The following is a 24,318-nucleotide window of genomic DNA, read 5'->3' as shown; positions in this document are numbered from 1 at the left end:
CATGTTGCATTTTATAGGCAGAAAGTCAACTAAAGATAATTTATTTTTTATTTTTATTTTTTTCTTCTTTTTTTTATTGAAGTATAGTTCATTTACTATATCATGTTAGTTTCATGTGTACAGCATAGCAGTTCAGTTATACATTCAGTTATACATATGTATATATTCTTCTTCAGATTCCCTTCCATTATAGGTTATTACAAGATATTAAGTAGAGTTCCCTGTGCTATACAGTAGGTCCTTGTTGGTTACATATTTTATATATAGTAGTGTGTATATGTTAATCCCAACCTCCTAATTTATCCCTCCCCCACCCCCCTCTCCCCTTTGGGAACCATAGGTTTGTTTTCTATGTCTGTGAGTCTATTTCTTCAACTAAAGAGAATTTAAATGCCTGAAACAGTAGCAGAAAGTCTCTATTCTCTCAGTGGCAAATCCTAGAAAACCCAGCTAAGATACACTCAATAAAACAAGATGTCTGGAACTACTATAGTTTCAGGGTTGACTTTAGACCCCAGGATATGTCTGTTTTCTCCATGGCTTCCATTGACATGTGTTACTCTATCTGTCTCCTGGAGCTTGTCCCCTTGGTCCCTGAATGGCTCCTCTGGTTCCAGTGACAAAGTCAAGAGGTAGACAAAAGAATTGTCCTTGTATTAAGCCCTTCTTTAAAGTGAGAAAAGCGTTGCCAGAGGCATCCTGACAGATATGCTCTCATGTGCTGTTGGCTGGAGTTGGTTTGTGCTGTGCCCAAACCAAACCATGGCCAGAGCAATGAGACCTCGGGGGCTGGAGGCGGACTCAGCCTCCTCTGAAGAACTTTGCCACTTCAAGGTGTGCAAACAAAATCAGGTTTGTTTATGGGGAAAAAAAAATGTATGTGTGTGTGTTGGTGGGTGGGTGAGGAGGGATGGAAGTTAGGCAAGTGATATGGCTATTGGGGTAGGGAACCCATAATTCCAATTCTAAGTATAATTCTAACTCTAAGTGTAATTCTTTAACTGTTTGTTTGCCTTAATTTCTGAGCAGTTCTCAGAGGAAATTGTAATCTCAGCAGGTATCCTAAGTCTTCTCTTGATAAACAGAATGGTCCAATATGGGAAGGTTCTTAAATTCCCTTATGAAAATTATAACGTTATAGGCACTTCCCTGGCGGTCCAGGGTTAAGACTCTGCACTTCCACTACAGGGGGCAAGGGTTCGATCCCTGGTCCCGAACTAAGATACTGCATGCTGCGCAGTGCGGCCAAAAAAACAAAACAAAACAAAACAAACAAAACAATTATAATGTTATAAACACTGCACTAACTTGTAACTGGACCCTTTGGAAAATTGTGAGCCACTGTAAATCATCCCTATGTTATGGTAGTTAACGGGTCTTGAGAGTGCAAAGCTTCTTTTCACAGAGTCAACATTTAATCATACAGGTGTTGAGGAAGTTTTGGTATTTTTGGTGCTGATAGTAGATAATAAGGAAGGGAATACAGATATATAGATAGATATAGATCTATATCTATATATAATATAGATATATAAGGTGTAGCTGAAGTGAATGCTTCCTTACTGCCAGGTGATATTACTCAAAATGTCAATTTAGAAGCAGGAGCTTTTTTTTATCTAAAATTTTAATGTAGACCAACCACACCAACCCCCCTCACTGAAAAGTCATTCTTTACCTGAAAAAGCACATCCTACATTATCTGGAAGAGCAGTGAAGAGACTGAAGGCCCTGCCAGGTTATGGGGAAACAGGTGGGCTGAACTCTGCCAGGGAGAGGTCAGGTTGATGTGACCTCCCTTCCCCCCCTCTGTCCCAGCCTTCCCAACTGGCCCCCTTCAAAATCCTGGAGGGTGGGGGACAGGGGTCACTTCTTGGCAGCTCCTGCCTGGGCTGCCAATCTGCCTCTTTCTGAGCAGCCAGGGACAGGGCTCGCTCCTTGTGGAAAGCTGCCAGCTCTTCAGGACGGAGGTCCTTCACCACGCAAATGCCCAGGGAACGGGCAGATCCAATGATGGAGTGGACAACAGAGGACAGGGCACGTCCTGCAGGGTGAAGGAGTTATCCTGAGCTTTGACACTGGTGATCTCCTACACGTGCTTCAGTGGCACCGGGCCTGCTACTTCTTTCCCTGTGTGCGGGACCCCCTTCTCAATCCCAGAAGCTGCCTTCAGGAAGTAGGAAACAGTGGGTTGGCCAATTTTGATTTCAAATGCCCTGTCAGGCTTCACAAAAATCTTGGTAGGCAGAGAAATGCCTTCTTTGATGTCCTTGGTCTTCTCGTTGAACTCCTTACCGAACTGGTTGACAGAAACGCCTTGCTGACCCAGGACGGGGCCTAGCGGGGGCCCGGGCCAATGGTCCGGATCATGTCGCTGGCCTCGTGCTTCCTGAGGGCCTGAGTGACCTGGCTTAGCCTTGACATGATGCAGAGTTCCCGACCTTAATTCATTTCAGGTCTACAGCAAGGGGGAGGTGGGGAGGAGGAAGGGGGGAGGAGGAGGGGGGAGGAGGGGGAGGGGGAAGAGGAGGAGGGGGACTGGGACATCTTCTAAAACCTGGCCTGCATCCCAGTGACTACAGCACTTTATCTCTTTCTTGTAACAAGTCTTTCTTGTAACAATTATAATATGTTCTGCTCATTAATAAATGTGGGGTCTGGCAGTAGTAGGCATCTCTTGATCACGTACGGCAGGTGTGGAATTTTTATATAGTTCCGTTTATAATTTTGCTGATCTGGCATATTTAAGATGAATTATGAGAAAGAGGGACCGTAACTGATCAGGTAATGCTTGAAAAGAAGTAGTGCACTTAGCCTTATTCCTTTTAATATCTTCTTTAACATTTTGGTGATTTCCCAAAGTCTAGCAGGCCATGCTGTTTTTAAAACAACAGTGGCTACAAAAATGTTTTCTCTGGTATAGGAATGAGGAAAGCAAGAGGAAAGCCATTTCTTTTATTTAAAAAATGTCTTTTAGAAGGTTTGTAGGAGCACATCCTAGGTAATGCTTAGTAAAAATTGATTTAACTATTTTTATGCCTAAATTAAAGGCTGCTTTTAATGAAATGACATGAATATGATAGGCTTTGGATTCAATAACTGACACAATGAATAAAAGGGAAAGTTAGATATTTTCAAAACACCCATAGAGATCCAAGAATATCAGGGATATGCAGTGGTAGCTAAATATAATGTGTCAATGAATATAATAAATGCCACAAATATACCTATTCATACTTTTATAAGGGAGGGGCAACTTCTTAGATTGAGAAGGATGTGGCTCTTTTCAGGGAGGTTGTCTTTGGATTGTGTAGACACCCCAACGATAGCTAGTTTTAGTTTTAGAACAGAAAAATGAGGCAAAATATTATGTTTAAACTTATTAGAAAACTCAGTTGATAATAGATCATTCAAATAATTTTATTCTTTTATTTTAAAAATCAAACTTTATTCTTTAGTCCCAATAACTTCTGGACTACAAATACTATGCTAAATAGTATTTTTTATAACATTTTTAAATATGGTTGGTACATTTTAATGTGTAAAATTGTTCAAAGAATACATAAAATACTTTGTTTGCATATCTATGTATGCATATTGTTTATTTTATTTGTAGTGACTTTAATGGATTTTGTTTACATGAATGGAGTTTTACCAGAGAAGATAGTTTTTTTTGTTGTTTTTTTAATTTAATTTATTTTTTATACAGCAGGTTCTTATTAGTTATCCATTTTATACATATTAGTGTATATATGTCAATCCCAATCTCCCAGTTCATCACACCACCACCCTTACCCCGCCACTTTCCCCCCTTGGTGTCCATATGTTTGTTCTCTACATCTGTGTCTCTATTTCTGCCCTGCAAACTGGATCATCTATACCATTTTTCTAGGTTCCACATACATGCATTAATATACGATATTTGTTTTTCTCTTTCTGACTTACTTCACTCTGTATGACAGTCTCTAGATCCATCCACGTCTCTACAATGACCCAGTTTCATTCCTTTTTATGGCTGAGTAATATTCCATTGTATATATGTACCACTTCTTTATCCATTCATCTGTTGATGGGCATTTAGGTTGCTTCCATGACCTGGCTATTGTAAACAGTGCTGCAATGAACATTGGGGTGCATGTGTCTTTATGAATTACGGTTTTCTCTGGGTATATGCCCAGTAGTGTGATTGCTGGGTCATATGGTAATTCTAGTTTTAGTTTTTTAAGGAACCTCCATACGGTTCTCCATAGTGGCTGTATCAATTTACATTCTCACCAACAGTGCAAGGGGGTTCCCTTTTCTCCACACCCTCTCCAGCATTTGTTGTTTGTAGATTTTCTGATGATGCCCATTCTAACTGGTGTTAGGTGATACCTCATTGTACTTTTGATTTGCATGTCTTTAATAATTAGTGATGTTGAGCAGCTTTTTATGTGCTTCTTGGCCATCTGTATATCTTCTTTGGAGAAATGTCTTTTTAGGTCTTTGGCCCATTTTTGGATTGGGTTGTTTGTTTTTTTGATATTGAGCTGCATGAGCTGTTTATATATTTTGGAGATTAATCTTTGTCCGCTGATTCGTTTGCAAATATTTTCTCCCATTCTGAGGGTTGTCTTTTCATCTTGTTTGTAGTTTCCTTTGCTTTGCAAAAGCTCTGAAGTTTCATTAGGTCCCATTTGTTTATTTTTGTTTTAATTTCCATTACTCTAGGAGGTGGATCAAAAAAGATCTTGCTGTGATTTATGTCAAAGAGTGTTCTTCCTATGTTTTCCTCTAAGTTTTATAGTGTCCGGTCTTACATTTAGGTCTCTAACCCATTTTGAGTTTATTTTTGTGTATGGTGTTAGGGAGTGTTCTAATTTCATTCTTTTTTTTTTTTTTAACATCTTTATTGGAGTATAATTGCTTTACAATGGTGTGTCAGTTTCTGCTTTATAACAAAGTGAATCAGCTATCCATATACATATGTTCCCACATCTCCTCCCTCTTGCATCTCCCTCCCTCCCACCCTCCCTATCCCACCCCTCTAGGTGGTCACAAAGCGCCGAGCTGATCTCCCTGTGCTATGCGGCTGCTTCCCACTAGCTATCTGTTTTACGTTTGGTAGTGTATATATGTCCATGCCACTCTCTCACTTTGTCCCAGCTTACCCTTCCCCCTCCCCGTATCCTCAAGTCCATTCTCTAGTAGGTCTGTGTCTTTATTCCCGTCTTGCCCCTAGGTTCTTCATGACCATTTTTTTTTCTTTTTTAGATTCCATATATATGTGTTAGCATACGGTATTTGTTTTTCTCTTTCTGACTTACTTCACTCTGTATGACAGACTCTAGGTCCATCCACCTCACTACAAATAACTCAATTTCGTTTCTTTTTAAGGCTGAGTAATATTCTATTGTATATATGTGCCACATCTTCTTTATCCATTCATCTGTTGATGGACACTTAGGTTGCTTCCATGTCCTGGCTATTGTAAATAGAGCTGCAGTGAACATTTTGGTACATGACTCTTTTTGAATTATGGTTTTCTCAGGGTATATTCAGAGTAGTGGGATTGCTGGGTCATATAGTAGTTCTATTTGTAGTTTTTTAAGGAACCTCCATACTGTTCTCCATAGTGGCTGTATCAATTTACATTCCCACCAACAGTGCAAGAGGGTTCCCTTTTCTCCACACCGTCTCCAGCATTTATTGTCTGTAGATTTTTTGATAATGGCCATTCTGACAGGTGTGAGATGATATCTCATTGTAGTTTTGATTTACATTTCTCTAATGATTAATGATGTTGAGCATTCTTTCATGTGTTTGTTGGCAATCTGTATATCTTCTTTGGAGAGATGTCTATTTAGGTCTTCGGCCCATTTTTGGATTGGGCTGTTTGTTTTTTTGATATTGAGCTGCATGAGCTGCTTGTAAATTTTGGAGATTAATCCTTTGTCAGTTGCTTCATTTGCAGATATTTTCTCCCATTCTGAGGGTTGTCTTCATCTCGTTTATGGTTTCCTTTGCTGTACAAAAGCTTTTAAGTTTCGTTAGGTCCCATTTGTTTATTTTTTTAAAATTTCCATTTCTCTAGGAGATGAGTCAAAAAGGATCTTGCTGTGATTTATGTCATAGAGTGTTCTGCCTATGTTGTCCTCTAAGAGTTTGATAGTGTCTGGCCTTACATTTAGGTCTTTAATCCATTTTGAGTTTATTTTTGTGTATGGTGTTAGGGAGTGTACTAATTTCATTCTTTTACATGTAGCTGTCCAGTTTTCCCAGCACCACTTATTGAATAGAGTGTCTTGTCTCCACTGTATATCCTTGCCTCCTTTGTCATAGATTAGTTGACCATAGGTGCATGGGTTTATCTCTGGGCTTTCTATCCTGTTTCATTGATCTATATTTCTGTTTTCGTGCCAGTCCCATATTGTCTTGATTACTGTAGCTTTATAGTATACTCTAAAGTCGGGGAGTCTGATTCATCCAGCTCCGGTTTTTTCCCTCAAGACTGCTTTGGCTAATCAGGGTCTTTTTTGTCTCCATACAAATTTTAAGATTTTTTTTTCTAGTTCTGTAAAAAATGCCACTGGTAATTTGATAGGGATTGCATTGAATCTGTAGATTGCTTTGGGTACTATAGTCATTTTCACAATATTTATTCTTCCAATCGAAGAACATGGTATGTCTCTCCATCTGTTGGTTAAATTTTTATTTTCTTTCATCAGTGTCTTATGGTTTTCTGCAGACAGGTCTTTTGTCTCCTTAGGAAGGTTTATTCCTAGGTATTTTATTCTTTTTGTTGCAATGGTAAATGGGAGTGTTTCCATAATTTCTCTTGCAGATTTTTCATCATTAGTATACAGGAATGCAAGAGATTTCTGTGCATTAATTTTGTATCCTGCAGCTTTACCAAATTCATTGATTAGCTCTAGTAGTTTTCTGGTGGCATCTTTAGGATTCTCTGTGTATAGTATCATGTCATCTGCAAACAGTGACAGTTTTACTTCTTCTTTTCCAATTTGTATTCCTTTTATTTCTTTTTCTTCTCTGATTACCGTGGCTAGGACTTCCAAAACTATGTTGAACAGTAGTGGGAAGAGTGGAAATCCTTGTCTTCTTCCTGATCTTAGAGGAAATGCTTTCAGTTTTTCACCATTGAGAATGATGTTTGCTGTGGGTTTGTCGTATATGGCCTTTATTATGTTGAGGTAGGTTCCCTCTGTGCCTACTTTCTGGAGAGTTTTTATCATAAATGGGTGTTGAATTTTGTCAAAAGCTTTTTCTACATCTATTGAGATGATCATATGGTTTTTATTCTTTAGTTTGTTAATACGGTGTATCACATTGATTGATTTGCGTATATTGAAGAATCCTTGCATCCCTGGGATAAATTCCACTTGATCATGCTGTGTGATCCTTTTAATGTGTTGTTGGATTCTGTTTGCTAGTATTTTGTTGAGGATTTTTGCGTGTATATTCATCAGTGATATTGGTCTGTAATTTTCTTTTTTTGTAGTATCTTTGTCTGGTTTTGGTATCAGGGTGATGGTGGCCTCATAGAATGAGTTTGGGAGTTTTCCTTCCTCTGTAGGTTTTTGGAAGAGTTTGAGAAGGATGGATGTTAGCTCTTCTGTAAATGTTTGATAGGATTCACCTGTGAAGCCGTCTGGTCCTGGACTTTTGTTTGTTGGATGATTTTTTTTTTTTTTATTCATTTTTTTTTTTTGGCTGTGTTGGGTCTTCGTTTCTGTGCGAGGGCTTTCTCCCGTTGTGGCAAGCGGGGGCCACTCTTCATCACGGTGCGCGGGCCTCTCACTATCGTGGCCTTTCTTGTTGCGGAGCACAGGCTCCAGACGTGCCGGCTCAATAGTTGTGGCTCACGGGCCTAGTTGCTCCGTGGCATGTGGGATCTTCCCAGAGCAGGGTTCGAACCCATGTCCCCTGCATTAGCAGGCAGATTCTCAACCGCTGCGCCACCAGGGAAGCCCCCTGTTGGAAGATTTTTAATCACAGTTTCAATTTCATTACTTGTGATTGGTCTGTTCATATTTTCTATTTCTTCCTGGTTCAGTCTTAGAAGGTTATACCTTTGTAAGAATTTGTCCATTTCTTCCAGGTTGTCCATTTTTTTTGGCATAGAGTTGCTTGTAGTAGTCTCTTAGGATACTTTGTATTTCTGCAGTCTCTGTTGTAACTTCTCCGTTTTCATTTCTAATTTTATTGATTTGAGTCCTCTCCCTCTTTTTCTTGATGAGTCTGGCTAATGGTTTATCAATTTTGTTTATCTTCTCAAAGAACCAGCTGATAGTTTTATTGATCTTTGCTATTGTTTTCTTTGTTTCTATTTCATTTATTTCTGCTCTGCTCTTTATGATTTCTTTCCTTCTACTACCTTTGGGTTTTTTTTGTTTTTCTTTCTCCAGTTCCCTTAGGTGTAAGGTTAGATTGTTTATTTGAGATTTTTCTTGTTTCTTGAGGTAGGCTTGTACTGCTATAAACTTCCCTCTTAGAACTGCTTTTGCTGAATCCCATAGGTTTTAGATCATCGTGTTTTTGTTGTCAGTTGTCTCTAGGTATTTTTTGATTTCCTTTTTGATTTCTTCAGTGATCTCTTGGTTATTTAGTAACATATTGTTTAGACTCCATGTATTTGTGTTTTTCACGATTTTTTCCTGTGTAATTGATTTCTAATCTCATAGCGTTGTGGTCAGAAAAGATGCTTGATATGATTTCAATTTTCTTAAATTCACTGAGGCTTGATTTGTCACCCAAGATGTGATCTATCCTGGAGAATGTTCCGTGTGCACTTGAGAAGAAAGTGTAATCTGCTGTTTTTGGATGGAATGTCCTATAAATATTAATTAAATCTGTGTGGTCTATTGTGTCATTTAAAGCTTGTGTTTCCTTAGTAATTTTCTGTTTGGATGATCTGTCCATTGGTGTAAGTGAGGTGTTAAATTCCCCCACTATTACTGTGTTACTGTCGATTTCCACTTTTTTTTTTTTTTTTGATTTCCACTTTTATAGCTGTTAGCAGTTGCCTTATGTATTGAGGTGCTCCTATGTTGGGTGCATATATATTTATATTTGTTATATCTTCTACTTGGATTGATTCCTTTTCATTATGTAGTGTCCTTCCTTGTCTCTTGTAACATTCTTTATTTTAAAGTCTATTTTATCTGATATGAGTCTTGCTACTCCAGCTTTCTTTTGATTTCCATTTGCATGGAATATCTTTTTCCATCCCCTCACTTTCAGTCTGTATGTGTCCCTAGGTGTGAAGTGGGTCTCTTGTAGACAGCATATATATGGGTCTTGTTTTTGTATCCATTCAGCAAGCCTGTGTCTTTTGGTTGGAGCATTTAATCCATTCATGTTTAAGGTAATTATTGATACGTATGTTCCTATTACCATTTTCTTAATTGTTTTGGGTTTGTTTTTGTAGGTCCTTTTCTTCTCTTGTGTTTCCCACTTAGAGAAGTTCCTTTAGCATTTGTTGTAGAGTGGTTTGGTGATGCTGAATTCTCTTAGCTTTTGCTTGTCTGTAAAGCTTTTGATTTCTCTGTCAAGTCTGAATGAGATCCTTGCTGGGTAGAGTAATCTTGGTTGTAGGTTTTTCCCTTTCTTTACTTTAAATATATCATGCCACTCCCTTCTGGCTTGTAGAGTTTCTGCTTAGAAATCAGCTGTTAACCTTATGGGAGTTCCCTTGTATATATTTGTTGTTTTTTCCTTGTTGCTTTCAATAAGTTTTCTTTGTCCTTAATTTTTGTCAGTTTGATTACTATGTGTCTCAGCGTGTTTCTCCTTGGGTTTATCCTGCCTGGGACTCTCTGCACTTCCTGTACTTGGGTGGCTATTTCCTTTCCCATGTTAGGGAAGTTTTCGACTATAATCTCTTCAAATATTTTCTTGGTTCCTTTCTCTCTCTCTTCTCCTTCTGCGACCCCTGTAATGCAAATGTTGTTGCGTTTAATGTTTTCCCAGAGGTCTCTTAGGCTGTCTTCATTTCTTTTCATTCTTTTGCCTTTATTCTGTTCTGCAGAATTCCACCATTCTGTCTTCCACATCACTTATCTATTCTCTGCCTCAGTTGTTCTGCTATTGATTCCTTCTAGTGTACTTTTCATTTCAGATATTGTATTGTTCATCTCTGCTTTTGTATTGTTCATCTCTGTTTGTTTGTTCTTTAGTTCTTGTAGGTCTTTGTTAAATATTTCTTGTATCTTCTCGATCTTTGCCGCCATTCTTTTTCTGAGGTCCTGGATCATCTTCACTATAATTATTCTGAATTCTTTTTCTTGAAGGTTGCCTATCTCCAGTTCATTTAATTTTTTTTCTGGGGTTATATCTTTTTCCTTCATCTGGTACATAGCCCTCTGCCTTTTCATCTTGTTTGTCTTTCTGTGAATGTGGTTTTTGTTCCCCAGGCTGCAGGATTGTAGTTCTTCTTACTTCTGCTGTCTGTCCTCTCGAAGATACAGTTTTGTCAACTGCTATTTTCACTTAACATATTGTTAAGTAGATCTAATTAAATCTGTTAAGTGAAGTGTATCTTTAAGTAGATTCCTGAAATGAGATTATTTATGATTGTGTAGTATTCCATGATATGAGTGTATAATATTTATTTAATTTGTATTGTTATTAGGCTTTAGGTTGCTTTCATGCTGATATTTCACATTCTTGTCTCTAAATATTTGTAAGCATTTCTAAGGCCTTGCTGTTGATTTTCCTAAAATAAATTCCTAAATGTAGAATTACCATGTCAATTTTAAAGCTTTTAATGTGTATTTCCATACTGTACTCTAGAAATATGTTTCAGTTTCTAGATACAGTAATTATTAATTAGTGCCCATAACTATGCAGGTGTTAGATCATTGTAAAAAAGAAGTTTATAACATGGTTGCCTAGGGAGTTCTATATTAGTCTTTTCTACATTCCTTGGGTATCATCCTTGTCTCATTATATATATTTACTTTCCTTATGTATTTTTCTTATATCATCATACGTGCATATTATTGGCAAAACAAAAGCAAAGAAGAAAAAAACAAGGAAATTGACAGGTCAGTGCATGTGTTAGGAATAACAATAAAAGTTACTGCTTTTATGAAATTTCAAAATGCTTACAATAAGATAATGCTTTTGCTTGCTAGTAAAATCTCTATTTTGCTCTGTGCTGGTAGCAACAAAAAGAAAGGGAAAAGATGAACAAATCACACATAGACCTTGACTGCTAGGAAAAGCTAATGATGTAAATGAATAATAGTAAGATTTTTATTATTTCAAGTAAATCATCACATTTAAGGCATACTATTCCCAAGACAATAGGGCAGCAGCTTTCTGTTTTAAATGTTTTATTTTTTTCCCTGTTTTTCGTTTTCCTGCATATTTCATCCCCATTCAAGTACTATTTAATTCACATTCACATTGAACTATAAAAGCTGAGATATTCAAAAGCCACTCACTCTTGGGAATTCCCTGGCGGTCCAGTGTTTAGGACTCCATGCTTCCACTGCCAGTGGCCCGCGTTCAGTCCCTGGTCGGGAATCTAAGATCTCGCATGCCTCATGGCATGGCCAAGAAAAGAAAAAAAAGCCACTCACTCTTGAAATAGTAGTTAGTAACTGTGTGGTCTTGGGCAATTATTTAATCTCTGTAGTTTTCAGAGTCCTCAACTATAAAAAGAGGGTAATAATCTTACTGCCTTTGGGAGTGAGATAAAGTAGCTTTGAAAAAAGCTGAATCTTGATAGTGAAAGTTTATTGCTGTCTTTTGTTTCCTAGGTTTTGAGTCTATTTTAACAAAATATGGTGATTGTGCTTTGGAGAGTCAAGCTCCAAGGTGAGGATTTCTTTCTTTCATTAGTCACAGACAATGAGACTTTTGTTCTTCCATGAGCACTTATTAAATACTGCAGTTAAGAGATCAAGGGAAGGACCTGTGAAAAATATATAGTTTGTTATGGTGAGATATAGTGGAAGAAATTGTAAATTGTACTACTTACTGTTTAAAAATTTTTTTTTCCTCAATTTTTATTTTAGTAGCTGTCTTGACTATTTTCCTTTGGCTGTATATTTCTCTCCACTTGTCTTCCTAGAAACTTAAGCAGAATTCCATTATGCAATCTTGAAGCCAAGTAATTTCACCCTGAGTCCCAAGGTTCCTGTTCTAGCAAAGCCTATCAATTTACTATTAACAAAAAATTCAGTTAGGGAAAAAAGGCAGGATTTTCCTTTTGACAACAGTATTTCTAGTCACGGCAATGTTTGGTGATATACTTTTCTGGGAATATGTTCATTCATCTGTATTCTCTTTGTCTTATCCCCACACTCTGCTGATTTAACTGTGCAGACACTGTCCTCTCTGCTAACCCTACTTTCTTCGGAATCTTCTGGAATTCTTGCACCATCATAAATACATTTTCTTACGCACTCAATATTTTTCAAAGAGAGTCCACTGCATCTGCTTATATTATTTTATTTTTAAAAATTTTTATCGGAGTACAGTTGATTTACAATGTTGTGTTAGTTTCCCGTGTACAGCAAAGTGAATCAGTTATACATATACATATATCCGCTCTTTTTTGGATTTCCCAAATAGGCCATTACAGAGTATTGAGAAGAGTTCCCTGTGCTATACAGCAGGTTCTTATTAGTTATCCATTTTATATATAGTAGTGTGTATATGTCAATCCCAGTCTCCCAGTTTATCCCTCCCCCCTCTTATCCCCTGGTAACCATAAGTTTGTTTTGTACATCCGTGACTCTACTTCTGTTTTGTAAGTTCATTTGTACCCTTTTTTTTAGATTCTACATATAAACGTTATCATATGATATTTGTCTTTTTGTGACTTACTTCACTCAATATCTAGGTCCATCCATGATGCTGCATCTGCTTATTTTAAATCTTTTTTTTAAAAAATAAATTTATTTATTTATTGGCTGCGTTGGGTCTTCGTTGCTGCGCATGGGCTTTCTCTAGTTGCAGCAAGTGGGGGCTGCTCTTCATTGCGGTGCGTGGGCTTCTCATTGCGGTGGCTTCTCTTGTTGCAGAGCACGGGCTTTAGGCGCACGGGCTTCAGTAGTTGTGGCACGTGGGCTCAGTAGTTGTGACTTGCGGGCTCTAGAGCACAGACTCAGTAGTAGTGGCGCACTGGCTTACTTGCTTCGCGGCATGTGGGATCTTCCCTGACCAGGGTTTGAACCCGTGTCCCCTGCATTGGCAGGTGGATTCTTAACCCCTGTGCCACCAGGGAAGTCCACATCTGCTTATTTTAATAGGAATCAAGCTGTAACCTGAACATCTTTTCCATGAAAACTGCCCATTTTCACTCTGTTCCCCACATACCACAGGTCTGGGGGTGTGTTGCTGACCTTATAAATTATAGACCATTACATCTCCGTATCTTTGAGGTGCATTTTTTTTATTATGACCTTTGTTTTTTCCTCATCACTGTGTTCTCCCAACTTTTAGTGGTTCTTTCATAGTCATGGAGGGTATGGGTACAGCTTCCATTTTTTCTTCTCATCCCAGATTCTGCTATTCCCCTTTTCAGTTTCCTTATCTTAGTGAACGACCCCTTTGGGATCTTGCCTCTGTGGTTCCTTTATTTTGATGACTTTCACGTCCAGCTTTCTTCAGCATCCTCTTGTAAGGCTGGACCCTCCTGTGACCAGAATTGCTTTATTTCTGGGAACATACCCTGCAACCTCCCACTGTATGACTTCTTGTCCTTGCAGCCCTCATGTCTTCACTGGCACCAAACTCATTCACTTTCACCTGTCAGCAAGAGCTTCAATCCCTTTCCACTCCATTTCCAGGATTCTCGCCATTCATTTCTAGCCTCTGTTTTTCTTTTCTGCCTCTTATTTACCCTCCACTTCCTGTACTTCTTTTTGTCTTACTGCTCCACTGACACTTCTCTTAGTGTTTCTGATCATCTTTATTATGCCAGAACCAATGAACAGTTTTCTTTGATTCTCCTCTTCTTCTTTCTTGATACCTCTTTCTCTCTCTTTTTTTTTTTTTTTTTTTGAGTTTTTTTCTTTGGGCAGCACCACACCACTGCTTGTAGGATCTTAGTTCCCTGACCAGGGATTGAACCTGGGCCCTGGCAGTGAAAGCACAGTGTCCTAACCACTGGACCACGAGGGAATTCCCAAAACCTCCTTCTCTTGATTTCTACAACATCATTCTCCTTTAGTTTATGTCCTGTACGTTCTTTCTTAGTTCTCCTTTATAGGTTTTCCTTTCTTTTACTTACTTCTAAAAATTATGGTTTACCAAGGGCCCTTTCTTGGTGTTTTGCTCTCTTTACTTCTTACCTCTTTCTAGTTCATTTCACTCAAATTTTAGTAACTTTAATGATGTATTGATGATTTCCAGATCTCTGTATTTGTCTTGCTTCTCTATCTAAATTTATATATACCTAAAATTATATTTACCTTTTCCCACTGAACATCTTTGCATAGCTGACGTTCAAGATACACCTCAGTGTAGAATGTCCAAAATTAATTTTGTCTCTTTACAACTATCTCTTCTCTGGTATTTTGTTTTGGGGGAATGGTAGCAACACACAACCAGTTGCCCAAACCAGGAGAATGAAATTCTACCTAAACCTTGGTTTAGTGTGAGTCTCACTGATTCAGCTCATAGATGGCTCATGTAAATGTCTCCATTTTAGTTCTTACTTCTATAATGGATGTGGTCATCCTTCTCATCTAGACCATTGAGAGTTGTCTTAATTTTTTTGCCTCAGGGTTTCCATCTCTGGCTGATGTCTGAGAGCTCCTCAGTCTGGAAGGAGTGACCACCTCTGGAGACATCGCACTCTGCCCACACCCTGCCACCCAGCCATATTTTTGACCAGCCGTTACTTACTTATTAGCCTTTGTCTCAGCATTTTTAGGAAGACTTTCTTTTCTATAGATCTCTATTCTCATAATCCTCTATATTTTACTCTTTCCCAACCTTCATCAAACTTTATTCTACTTTTTTTTCTAGTTTGGATAAGCTTATGCAGCTTAAGCATGCAATGATGGATCACTGCAAAGTAAATGATGTGGTGAGAACACAATTCAGAGTGCTGGGTCTTTGAACCAAGCCCAGTCCAAGATGCCCTGTCTTGAGTGTTTGTTAGAGGTACTAAGATAGTGGTCAGGACTGAAGAAACTGGGAACTTGACCTTCTTTGGTAAGGCAGCTTGCACAATTTGCCCTCTGTCCTTCTACCTAATCCCCCAAATCCTCTCAAATCTCAGCTTCACTTTTGCAGATTCACTTTGCCTGTTTGCATAAAAAGGAAAGTAACTCTTTTTGTTTAATACCGAAGGTGCCCACATTAGACATTGCATTTTTGTTGTTGGTGGTGGTTTTTATCAAAGTGAAGTATAGTTGATTTACGATTTTGTGCTAGTTTCAGGTGTACCTTAAAGTGACTTAGTTATGATTTTCAGGTCATTACAAGATATTGAATGTCGTTCCCTGTACTATACTGTAGATCCTTGTTAGTTACTTATTTTATGTTATAGTAGTGTCTGTTAATCCCATACTCCTAATGTATCTCTGCCTCTCTCCCTCTCCCCTTTGGTAACCATAAATTTGTTTTCTATGTCTGTGAGTCTGTTTCTGTTTTGTAAATAGATGCATTTGTATTCTTTTTTAGATTCCACATATAAGTGATATCATGTAATATTTGTCTCTCCTTGTCTGACTTACTTCACTCAGTATGACAATCTCTAGGTCCATTCATGTAGCTGCAAATGGCATTATTTCATTCCTTTTTATAACTGAGTAATATTCCATTGTATATATGCCACATCGTCTTAAACCAGTTGTCTGTTGATGGTCACTTGGGTTGTTTCTACATCTTGGCTATTGTATATAGTGCTGCTATGAACATTGGGGTGTAAGACCTTGCATTTTTAACCCATGACAATAATTATACATTATCAGAAGTTATAATTTATTTCTTACCATATTGAGTCTAAAGAGAGAGCTTAAAATGTCAGATAGGGTGATGTGCCTTTTCCTTGTGTTTTCCCACCAAATTTCCTCCCTCACATTTTTTAAAGTTTAAGATAACATACAAATTTAAAGTAATAAATAGATAAATCGATAAAAGAATGCAGTGCCTTTGTAAGCAAATGGATTTGGGAAGTTACAAAAATGAAATACTTAGGAAAAATATCTCCTGCTTCCCACTCCCTAAATATGTAAAAACAATTTTTCTATTATATAAAAAAGAGAAGCACTGCAACCTAATCTGTATTTTCTTGCCACAGATTAGCATTTATGTGATCTTATGCTAAGCCTTTGTGATATTAATAGCTAAAAATGCTAAAAAGATTGTATTCCACATAGACCGATGTTTAAATGTTTAATCTGTTTTAAAATCTTGCTTGTTTTATAAATAGCTGTAGTTGCTGTAATTCCTTGAGAATAAATGACCTGGTTTTGAAAAAGTGTTTTTATCAAAATACATGTACATTGTTCAAAAAGTCAGCAGTTATCCTAAGGCTTAGAATAAGAAAACAAGACCAACAAAAACAGTTGGCCCGGGACTTCCCTGGTGGCACAGTGGTTAAGAATCCGCCTGCCAATTCAGGGGACACGGGTTCGAACCCTGGTCCGGGAAGATCCCACATGCCACGGAGCAACTAAGCCCATGCGCCATAGCTACTGAGCCTGCGCTCTAGAGCCCCCGAGCCACAAGTACTGAGCTCGTGCGCCCAGAACCCGTGCTCTGTCTGCAGCAAGAGATGCCACCACAGTGAGAAGCCCGTGTGCCTAGAGCCCACACACCACAATGAAAAGTAGCCCCCGCTGGCCGCAACTAGAGAAAGCCCGCGGGAAGCAATGAAGACCCAACACAGCCAAAAATAAATAAATAAATAAATAAATAAATAAATTTATTAAAACAAAACATCTGGCCCCTGCCATCATGTTATCAACCCTTCCATGGTTTACCTTTCAGATGGAAACACTTTTCAGTTTTTTATCTGTTTCTTCTATAGAGTTTTTAACTCACTGTAGTATATTTCTTAGCTTTTCAATTTCAGGCAGTATTTGTAGACTTCCTTCTATAGAAGATGAGGAGTTAGAAGTCCAATTACACCACCACCACACACACCTTCCACTCCCCATCCCCCCACTATAATCCTGCTTGCTTAGGGGATGCCAAGGATGTTTATTTTACGACTATTGAAATATTGCTCAGAGCTGAGTAATGTAGTAATGTATTATGATTAAATTTTTCTTATTCAGATTTTTTGCTTCTTAGGAGTTTAATCATTTTCATTTTTTGCGTTTGTTTGTTTGTTTGCCTAGTTTTCCCACAATACTCTAGCAGAACTATATATAAAGGCTTTCTCAGTGTGGTCAAACACATCAAGGATTGTATCAGTCAGGATGGTTCAAGTTGTGCTAAAGTCAGAAACAGCCTCAAATCCTCACTTGTTCTCTGTGGAGTTACTCAGGTACCCCTTGCCCTCCCACTGAACCATCTTCATGCTTCATTCTGGACTCGACTCTTTCGGCTTCTTTATCACTTTCTCTCTGTTGATCTGGGACTTCAGTTCATCATTACTCCATCATCTTGGGGGTTCTCCTCATTTTCTCATATTGGAGTCTCCTATTTTCTAAGTTTGTTTACTCTTTTCTGTTGGTGGAATACATCTTCCAGAAGCTTCCTGAGAAAGGGTTTTTAAAAGGAAAGATTTTGAGTTTGGACATGTCTAAATATATTGCTATTCTACCATTACATGTGACTAAATACAAAATTTATTTTGGAAAATTATTTCCTTTTAGCATTTGGAAGGAACTGTTCCACTGTCTGTTATTCTCCTGTGCTGCTGTTGAGAACCCCATGATCATTTGAATGTCACTCACTTCTAGGTATTGAAAACTTTCATCTCCATTCTTCTGATAGTTCATGATGACGTACCTCGGTGTAGGTCTTTTTATTATTACATTTCATTAATTTAGTAGTGAGTGACCAAAAATTAACTGGAAGCTGTATGAACGGATGGGATTTGTTGCCTGTGGACTTTACTGGGGATGACATGGAGGGGAGCTGACTGTTTCTTTGTCATTGTCCCCTTCCCCCCTGCCCCGCCCCCATCTGTAGTTCTTACCTCTTGGGCTAGTTTGTCCAGATTTGAATCCTCTAAATCTTGGAAAAGAAGTCATTTATACATTAACTTACAATAGCAGCCTTTAGCATAAGCCCCCTGCCTTGGACAGTGCCACCTCCCTCCCCACTTTCTGTTCTCCCTGGTCTACCCTGGTCCACCCTGGTCTAACCTCTTTCATCGTCCAGTGTTCTGGGGGTCAGGGAATGATATTTGCCTAATTGTATGTGATGGAGCAGGGGATGTTGGTACTAATAGACCTTTTATCCACTCTGTTTTCTCACCAGCCCTTCCTGTACTCCCAAGGTTCCCACTTCCCAGTAACTTGGTCTTTCCAGGTACAAAGGTGCTTCTTGTCCTTCTGTGTTATCTAACATCTGTGTCAATTCCGGAGCCGTTTCAGTTGGCTCGTTTTTCTGCTAATGATGGAGTCTGTAATGACTACTCATTTCTAAATTTTGCTTACAAATGAAAACTTTTTCTAATATCAATCTCTGTGCCTTGAGCTCTGTTCTCTTCTATCAGTGATCTAGGACAGCAAATAAGTAATACATAGCATTAAGTAAAATCTTACAACATCCTGAAAGCAGTGCAGATTACATTTCTCATGGCTTATTGTCCTTTTTTCCTAATGAGAAAAGTATCCACAAACTCTAAAATAGCACACGTGAGAAGGAAACAAAGAACTTGAACTTCAAAGGATTGTATTTTCTGGTTTCTTTGCATTCCTAGCGATTTTTTTTTTTCCTAGTGATTTTGTATTGGATTCCAAATATTGTGAATTCTATCTTTTGAGACAGATATTTTATATTTCTGTTAATATTCTGAGCTTTATCTTGGAATGTTATTTGGAAACTGTTTGATCCTTTCAGGTCTTGCTTTTGAAATTTGTCAGGCAGCCCCAGAGCAGTGCTCAGACTAACGTTTATTATTTCCCACTACTGAGGCAAGACCCTTTGAGTCCTCTAGCCCTGGGCATCCTGAGTTTCTGCAGGCTATTTGGTGTAAGCCTGGGTACAGTTCCTGGCCCTTTGTTCTTGCCAGGCACTGATACCGCTGGTTCTTTCCCAGCCTTAGTTTCCTGGCATGCATGTGATAATCAGCAGTCAGCTGAGTACTTGAGAATGTCTGCTTATCTCCAGAGTTTTTTCCCTGTGCAGCCCTCTCCTCTCTGGTCCTGAATCCTGTGATTTCTAGCTGCCTTGGTTCTTCCAGACACTTAGCTCTGTCTTCTCAGTTCAGAGGCTGCCAGGCTCCATCTGGATCTTCCTGTCTGTGAGCAACTTTCTCAAAGCAGTTACAGTAAACCGAGGCAACTGTAGGGCTCACCTCGTTTGTTTCTCATCTTTCCGGGAATACCATCCTCTGTTGCCTGAGGTTCATTGCCTTGAAATTTTGTGTGTGTGTGTGTGTTGTCAATCTTTTTGTTGTTTCTGGGGTGTGTGTGTGTGGATCTGGTGTCTGTTACTCTATCTAGGCCAGTAGAAGCTACAGGATAGATGTTGGTTTTTAACTGATTATCACTGTACACATTCTTATAAGAACTCTATATTTTCTTCTAGCAGTTGATACACTAAGAGTAATTTGTTGGTATAATCAGATCAAAATGGCAAAATTCCTTCAAGTAATTTTTTTTCTCTGTTCAATGTGTCATCAGAAGTCCTTACATGGATATTTACTTAGAAATTCTTTGTGCAAAGACAACAAGAGTTGATCACTTTTTTCAAGAAAATGCTTTGCTGGGAAAGAAGAGTTTAATTAACTTCATTGACTGCATCACTTAAGAAAATATGGGCAAGAAGGAAGGAGAACTGTCACTGATGGGATTGATTGCTCAAGGAATTCATTTTTAGCAATCTTTAAAAATGAACTCTGGTATGGAGGCTCCTTAAAAAACTAAAAATAGAACTACCATATGACCCAGCAATCCCACTACTGGGCATATACCCTGAGAAAACCATAATTCAAAAAGATACATGTACCCCAGTGTTCACTGCAGCACTGTTTACAATAGCCAAGACATGGAAGCAACCTAAATGTCCATCAACAGAGGAATGGATAAAGAAGATGTAGTATATATACAATGGAATATTACTCAGCCATAAAAGAGAACAAAATAATGCCATTTGCAGCAACATGGATGGACCTAGAGATTGCCATACTGAGTGATGGAAGTCAGACACAGAGAGACAAATATATGATATTGTTTATATGTGGAATCTAAAAAAAAAGGGTACAAATGAACTTATTTACAAAACAGAAGTAGAGTCACGGATGTAGAAAACAAACTTATGGTTATCAGGGAATAAGGGGGCGAGGGATAAATTGGGAGATTGGGACTGACATATACACACTACTATATACAGAATAGATAACTATTAAGAAGCTGCTGTATAGCACAGGGAACTCTACTCAATACTCTGTAATGGCCTATATGGGAAAAGAATCTAAAAAAAAAGAGTGGATATATGTATAACTGATTCACTTTGCTGTACACCTGAAACTAACACAGCATTGTAAATAAACTATACTCCAATAAAAATTAAAAAATAAATGAACTCAGGGACTTCCCTGGTGGTCCAGTGGTTAAGACTCCACGCTTCCACTGCAGGGTGCGTGGGTTAGATCCCTGGTCAGGGAACTAATATCCCACATACTGTGCGATGTGCTAGCAAGTAGGCAAATTCTCAAATATGGAATCCATGAACAACAAGAATTGATTGAAAAAAAAAAAGATGAACTCAAAACCAACAATGCCTAGTGATTTAAAAATCTTTAATTCACTATATAATGTAAACATGTATATTTAAATGTAGCCAAAGGTACTTTTTTTATTCAAAAGGGCAGGTCTCTACAGATAAGAAAAAATAATACAAGATGTTGAATAACGTATTAGCAGTATTTTCCATTTACTTTATAATTTTCAGATACACGTTTATTCATTCTTTCGCTATGAGACCTTCCAGATGCTTTTAGAATTGTACACTAGGAATAACGTGCAAACTTTTTACATAATCTTATGTATGACAATATCTATTTCAGTCTGAAACACGCTACTAACTGTACTCCTAATGAGTTTTGCCTGGAATGTTTTTCTAAATAGTATAGGTCCTTTAGAAGACAGTAGATTCAAATAGAAAAAAACATTCAAATTCCTGTGATATCCCTGCGTGTATCTCCTTGGATAATTTGTTTAATACTCCAAATCTCAGTTTCCTTTTTATAAAATGGTAGTAAAGCCAGGAACACTAGTTTTTGAATCAGATATATCTGTGTTTATATTGCTTTTTATATCACTGGCCTTGAGTTAATTAATCTTGGGAGCTTTAATTCTTCCCATCAAAACTGAGTGTCACCATATTGAATTGTTGATGTTAGGATTCATTGAAGACATGTATATAAAAAACCTGAAACACTGTTTGGCCCTTCCCAAATATTCACCAAATGTTAGCTACCATACCGTCCCCAACTTAAGCTAACAAGGCAGTTGGGATAATGAGTTTTAGACTATAGATAGAAACATTTTTGAAAAATATAAAAAACAATGCATATTATATGGTCATGTTATATCTGCGGTAGTCATACAGGCTATAGGCTATAAACCTATAGCCAGGTTATCTGTAGGTTAGTACATTAAAGTCAGCTCAACTGACAAACCTTTCTTCATCTGAATAATGGTTGGAATGTTTCCTGGCTAGAGGGCAGGGCACTAGCAGCTCTGCTGTAGTCAAGGGACATAGCTTAGTGCTATGAACGTTTTACTTATGACTCATTCGCTATAAAACTGTAGTATATTATTATGTGCATCACCTCAAAAGAGAGATGCTGAGTGAAAGGAAAAAAATGATGTAGATACCATTGGTGAAACAAAAAATTACCCAACTGAATCATGCCAGATCCAAGAATTCTGAATTTAAAAGGCAGTTGTTAAGAAAGTGGTCAATAATTGTATATGGATATCTGCCAATCATTGTTAGGTACTTAAAGCAATATCTGCCAATCATTGTTAGGTATTTAAAACAAGATCTTTGAAAATCTTCTCTCTTTGATTGATTGATTAATTAATACCTTTACCTCACTATTTTCTCTGGGAAAATAACAAATTTCCACTTCTAAAATTCTGTCTGTTCTAACGATGATTTTGAAGTGTCTTAGCTGAGTTCTTCCCCAAATGGACACAGTGCAATTTATTTTATATAGAAAATGCCATCAATTGATAATGAGCCTTGAATTTTGTTTGAGATCATTGAACACAGGCAACATATTATTTGTTGAAAATTGTAGGAGAAAAATCTGGGAGAGACATATGGAGAAATTTGATTTAAGTTCTTCTTTACCTGATGTTAATTTTTAAGAAGAAAGGAAAAACCTTTTTCTCATATATGTTTTTTCGTTCCAATATTCTCCAAATGGTAACTGAATAATGCAAAAAATTGTACCTAAATTATATATGAAATATCTATAATAACTCATAAATTATATTCTCCATAATTTTAAAAATAAATCAAATATGTCTCTTTAAATCTTAAAAAAAAACTTTTTGATCCCTGTTAAAAATTGTGTAATGATTAAGACCTCACTAAGAAATTATTTCTCTTGGAGAAACAATTTGCAAAGTTAGAATTTGTTTTATAGCTCTTCCATTTTAGGTTTCTGTATGATATCTTTGTGATGAAACTAGAATTTTGTTGTAGAGTGGAGAGAATACTGAAATATAAGAGAGAAAACCTGGATCCCAAGTTTTGGGCTCTTCTGTTGCTAACTTTTTCCTGGTTAGTTGTGAACAATTGTGACACTAAGCTCTTCCTTTCCAAAATGAAACAAAACTTTCATTGTCTCATAGGATTGTTGTGAGAATAACATTAGATGATATATTTGAAAGTGATTGGTAATTTAAAGTTCTTTACAATATACAGATTATTTGGTATATGGAGATTGACTCCTAAATTAATTAATATAAAATAGAACACAAAGTTTCATTTGTTTGAATTTCTTTATGTTCTTATTTTTAAATTTTTTTGGCTGTGCCGTGTGGCTTGTGGGATCTTAGTTCCTCGACCAGGCATTGAACCCAGGCCCTTGGCAATGAGAGCACGGAGTCCTAACCACTGGACCACCAGGGAATTCCCGTGTTTGCATTCCTTAACAGGATACTTTGCATATTTATTCCACTTAATGTGTCATAGGAACCTTCATTTATTCCACTTACGCTTTATTTCATAAAATAAAAATTAGGTATTATTTCCTCTTTTCTTCAGATTAGATAATAAAACTATTAATAACTGATTCTCAGCAAAACTAAATGATTTTCTCAGGACCATGTAACTATGATAGAGCTGGGATTCAAACCCAGGCCCACTCTACCGTACTATTCTATCGCTACCCAATTTTGTGTACTTAGTCGAGTTTTCTTTATCTTAGAAATGTCAGTCTATTTCTTTCTCTCTTTATCTCAAGAAATTTCAAGTACCTGCCTGTCAGGTACTATTATAAAGGAAACCATGCTATAAAGGCATTTACAGTAGCTGGGAAAGTAAATAAGAGTTCCATGTAGCGTGGTGTGATCAAGTTGCAGGTGTCGTGAGAGCACGATGAAAGGAAGGACCAGGGGAGGATCTGAAGTGGACCAGTTGCTTGAGTGAGTCCAGCAGGTCAGTATGGTAGGAACCTGCAGAAGGAATAAAATGTGCAAAGGTGCAGAACCACGAGAGATCGTGGGGAACGTAAGGAACTGGCAAGCCAGGGGCTGGGGAATGCCAGGAGATAACACTGTGAAGGTAGGGAACTTTCTGATCATGAAGGCACTCCACGCCTCTCTCAAGTTTCTAGACTTTTTTGACTGATGGAGGAGGGAGGCTACTGAATAATTTTAAACCACGAAGTGACCTGCTGGGAATCCAGTTTTGGATCTTTCTCCTCTGCGTGTACTAAAGGTTAGCTTTGCTTCAGCGAAGATTTGGATGATTAAGTCTGGCTGTGACACAAGATATATGCAAAATGGATATAATTTCTGGTTCAAATTTCTGTTGGGAAAGTTCTTTACAGTCAATGAATTATTTCTTAGAGATAAAAGCGGATTGCCTAACTATGTCATTACATTTTGAGATTTTAATGGGTAATTTTTTGCCCTGGTAAGAGTGTGTATGTAGATGGATGTGTGTGTGCACACACACGTGTATTTATGTATATGGTTTCATGCTGTATTATAT

The 24,318-nt window shown here is 37.7% G+C and overlaps 1 protein-coding gene and 1 pseudogene across 2 annotated transcripts in view; one reads left to right on the top strand and one right to left on the bottom strand.

The window, feature by feature from the left end:
• KCNT2 (potassium sodium-activated channel subfamily T member 2) overlaps positions 1 to 24,318 on the top strand; it is a 368,862-nt gene that overhangs the window by 16,540 nt on the left and 328,004 nt on the right. The gene's annotated exons all lie outside the window — the stretch shown is intronic.
• On the bottom strand, positions 1,864 to 2,421 carry LOC137761647 (large ribosomal subunit protein uL11m pseudogene; annotated as a pseudogene).

This window comes from Eschrichtius robustus, chromosome 3 (assembly GCF_028021215.1).
Source record: "Eschrichtius robustus isolate mEscRob2 chromosome 3, mEscRob2.pri, whole genome shotgun sequence".
Classification (NCBI taxonomy): Eukaryota; Metazoa; Chordata; class Mammalia; order Artiodactyla; family Eschrichtiidae; genus Eschrichtius; species Eschrichtius robustus.
This window is presented reverse-complemented; position numbering and strand designations above follow the sequence as displayed.